The sequence below is a fragment of the Rana temporaria genome, chromosome 5 (assembly GCF_905171775.1).
Source record: "Rana temporaria chromosome 5, aRanTem1.1, whole genome shotgun sequence".
Classification (NCBI taxonomy): domain Eukaryota; kingdom Metazoa; phylum Chordata; class Amphibia; order Anura; family Ranidae; genus Rana; species Rana temporaria.
Genome location: NC_053493.1, coordinates 333,191,943 through 333,196,546, shown reverse-complemented (window position 1 = coordinate 333,196,546; position 4,604 = coordinate 333,191,943).

The window sequence follows — 4,604 nt, the reverse complement described above, 5'->3', positions numbered from 1 at the left end:
GACTGCAGACATGGTACAAGAGATGGTCAGAGACTGCAGACATGGTACAAGAGATGGTCAGAGACTGCAGACATGGTACAAGAGATGGTCAGAGAATGCAGACATGGTACAAGAGATGGTCAGAGACTGCAGACATGGTACAAGAGATGGTCAGAGACTGCAGACATGGTACAAGAGATGGTCAGAGACTGCAGACATGGTACAAGAGATGGTCAGAGACTGCAGACGTGGTACAGGAGATGGTCAGAGACTGCAGACGTGGTACAAGGGATGGTCGGAGACTGCAGACGTTGTACAAGAGATGGTCAGAGACTGCAGGCATGGTACAAGGGATGGTCAGAGACTGCAGACGTGGTATAAGAGATGGTCAGAGACTGCAGGCATGGTACAAGGGATGGTCAGAGACTGAACACATGGTACAAGAGATCAATGCAGCCTCATCAGTGCCCACCATTGCAGCCTCACTGTGCATATGAACACAGCCCCACCTTTGTGTATAAATTCAATCCCACTTTTGTATATTAATGCAGTCCCACTTTTGTATATCAATGCAGACCCACTTTTGTATATCAATGCAGACCCACTTTTGTATATCAATGCAGACCCACTTTTGTATATCAATGCAGACCCACTTTTGTATATCAATGCAGCCCCACTTTTGTATATGAATGCAGTCCCACTTGTGTCTATGAATGCAGTCCCACTTGTGTCTATGAATGCAGCCCCACTTTTGTCTATGAATGCAGCCCCACCTTTGTCTATGAATGCAGCCCCACTTGTGTCTATGAATGCAGTCCCACTTTTGTATATGAATGCAGTCCCACCTTTGTATATACATGCAGTCCCACTTTTGTATATGAATGCAGCCTCACTTTTGTCTATTAATGCAGCCACACTGTGCATGGCACTCACCATGGCATTGCCTCGATCACACACAGCAGGTATCTCCTCTCCCGACGTGTGTCATGGAACAAACAGGAGCTGTAGGTCTGTGTTCGGCTCTAGCAAAGTCCCACCCTAGACGGGCTTGTGTGATAGACAAAACACTGATCCAATCAGTGTTCCATCTCCATCTGCTATCACACGAGCAGGTCTAGCACAGGCAGCACAGCCGAACACAGATCCAGCTCTCACACACAGCCAGAGATGCCCAATGTCATACACGCAGGAGAGAGGGGAGTGCTGCAGTCAGCTACAGCTCAAAGCAGCCTCAGGACAGGCAGCCTACCAGCCCTGGTGATGAGAGAGGGAGAGAGAGTTAGAGACTCGGCAGCGGGAGCTGCAGGCACCGCAAAGCAGTTTAAAAGCCAATATGACATGATTGCCTCGGGGGGGAGCAATTGCCATGTTGCCCCCCCCCCCCCTGGATCCGCCGTTGCCACAAAGCAGTTTAAAAAAAAATATTAAAAACAAAAAAATATATATATATATATTTTTTTTTAAAGCCAATGTGACATGATTGCCTCGGGGGGGGGGCAATTTCCCTGTTGCCCCCCCCTGGATCCGCCGTTGTGGTGAGCAGTGACAATGCATGCATCAGTGACACAATCCCTCTTGTGTTCCTGCTGAAGAATTATGGACAGGGCACTTGAGGCAGAGCAACTGGAGGAAGAGGAGGACTTCTTTTCCTCTCAAGTTGCGCTTTATGCAGACACCATTCTTACGACCCCACAGAACACACAAGAGGAGATAGAATGGGAGGAGGATCATAGCAATTTTGGAGGCATTGAAGCTGAAGAAGATATACGTCAAACCTTAAGAGAGGGTTTTTAGTCACCAGAAACCTCGGTAGCAGTATGTGGCTGGGAGGAGGCAGTTCCAGATACTGTAATCCTCAGTGACCTTGAGGACTTTGCTTCTCATGCTTCCGCAAACTTGTGGTGCATCAGCTTCCATATTCTTCAAAGCCTGCAAAAGAGAATTTGTGGCATCAAAGATAAGGATCATTATTGGTTGGCAACCCTTCTTGACCACCGTTACAAGGGGAAAGTCTCAGAACTCATCTTGTCCTCACAGAGGGAGCAGAGGATAAAATATCTTGAGGACACCTTAAAGAGGAGTTTATATAAAACCTTTCCAGACACTGGTAGCTTACAGTCTCATGGAAAAGCTACTTTTGAGGCTTCTGTTGGACAAAGGAGGAAGGGTGGAGACGGGGGGCGCCCCAGCGATGCATTTTAAACATTTTTTAGTCCTACTCAATATCATATCGGCAGCATCTGTTTCAAATGGTGGAAGATTATCTAGGAGCAAAAACATACAAGGAGAGCTTTCCAGTAGATGATCCACTGGGTTTCTGTGTCATGAGAATAGAGCACTGACCAGAACTTGCACAGTATGCAATTGAGCTGCTGGGCTGCCCTGTCTCCAGTGTGCTTTCCGAATGGGCATTCAGTGCTGCCAGAGGTTTTGTGACAGATAAAAGAGAGCGTCTGTCCACAGACTCTGTTGACCGGCTGACATTTGTTAAAATGAATCAGTCCTGGATTAGCAGCAGCTATCAAGCCCCTGATGCTGATGTCCCTGATTAAGTGTTATTTTGTTCTAGAATCTCTGCAAGACTGTCTAGGCTGCCTAGCTTTGTGGTTGCTGATTTTATCTTAAAGTCATTTTTTGGTATAGGTTTCATGGGCACAATCAACACCCAAGGACCAATTTTTCCATAACTGTGTGACAGGGGTGTCAAATTTACATTCTTTACAACACGGCCAATTCTTTCTTTCATCAAGACTACCTCTAGAAGGTTACAGGGTGAAGGCACCAACACCCAAAGACCAATTTTTCCACAACTGTTTGACGGGAATCAATTAGATTTTTTTTTACAGCCAGGCCAATTCTTGCTTTCATTAAGACTACCTCTAGAAGGTTACGGGGTGAAGGCACCAACAACACCTAAAGACCAATTTTTATGCAACTCTTTGACAGGGACGTCAATTTATTTATTTTTTTACAGCAAGCTACACCAAGTTTTCCGCAACTGTTTGACAAGGGCATCAAGTTTAAATATTTTACCGTAAGGCCAATTCTTGCTTTCATCAAGACTACCTCTATAGGGTTACAGTGGCACCACCAACACCCAAAGACCAATTTTTCCACACCTGTTACTTTCATCTAAAATCTGCAAAAGCGACACCAGACTTTATCTAAAAAAAAAAAAAAGTGCTGGTATAAGAATTTTAACAAATCGTTTACTAAGGGATAATTATTTTATTGTGCTCAATGTGTTAAACTGGAAAACACTGAAGGTTTAATACTACTTGAAGGTAAATATTGTAATAATAATTTCAAATATAAAATTCAAATATATGTGATCTGTCGCAGAATAAATGTGCCGCATCAGCCAGAACTTCCACTCCCCAAAAGCTTTGATTGTTAATTTTGTTTCTCACAGTTCTCACAGATAAATTAAAATATCCACTATATGTGTCCAGTGTATTTATAAAGGAAAATGTGTTTTTTCAATAATCTTGATGTTGAACACTTTTACAGCAACCTGATCTGCAGAAACATTTGTGTGATTTAATATGCCCCCCCTACAGCCCACCTATTAGCTAATAGCCTAATCCAGATAAATGATTATTGATACCCTGTTATCAGACAGTAGAGAACCTGCTTTCCATTGTTAAAGAGACATCAGGGAATTGATCAGAATGCAGGGAACACCTGTTTCCGGTAGTAATACTTTCACCACAAGACCTGCCTTTCTTTATTAACCAGCTGGCAAGGAAAAGGGCATCTGAGTATGCTAGGAAGGAACGTTCAATAGTAATTATAAGCTGCTTATTCCCAGTCACAATATTCTGCTTGGTTCTCATGGCTAATACTCTTAAGGCTAAGAGCTATGGATCACTTTTGAGAAAGAATTTGACATGCAGTTTGACCGCCTGTTTTAGCCACTAAAAATCCACATCATTGTGCAACAACCACTTGCATTGTGGCATGGCCTATTTACTTTTACCCAATTACAATACCTCCTGTCTAATGCAACAGGGTTTATTTCTTGCCACAAAGCATTAGACATGTGTTCACATAATCCATTGCCTTGCAACTAGGGTGGGGCTCAGGCCTGTTCAGATTATAGTCCCAAGCCACTTGAGCAATCCCACCAGAAAGCCCTCACTGCACATCGCCAATCATAGCAGGGTTGCCAACTTTCAATAAATTTACGGACAGTTTGTAAAATCCATAATTGTTGCATCTGTCCATGAATGTCAGTTACGGACATGCAGCCTACATGTCTGTAATGGACGTTCAAGGACAGATGAAAAAAGTACAGATTTTATAAACTGTTTGTAAATTTACTGAAAGTTGGCAACCCTGAATCATAGGCAGCGTGTTTATGTGTAGCTGCAGGCTGGGAAATGTATCACTGCCTATTATTGATGGTGTGCAGTGAGGGCTTCCTGGTGGATTGCTCAGGTTGGTTGGGAGTACGATCCAAACATGTCTGAGCTCATCCCTGCTTGCATCTAAAGAGAGTGGTTGGAGTGGAGTTAGAAGCGGCTCAACTCCATGTTTTATTTGGCTGGAGTTAGGCTATAAATGCCTCAAACACATGACATAGAGGCGCCATTTTTCTTCTTGCCAATCTTACCATGTAGGGT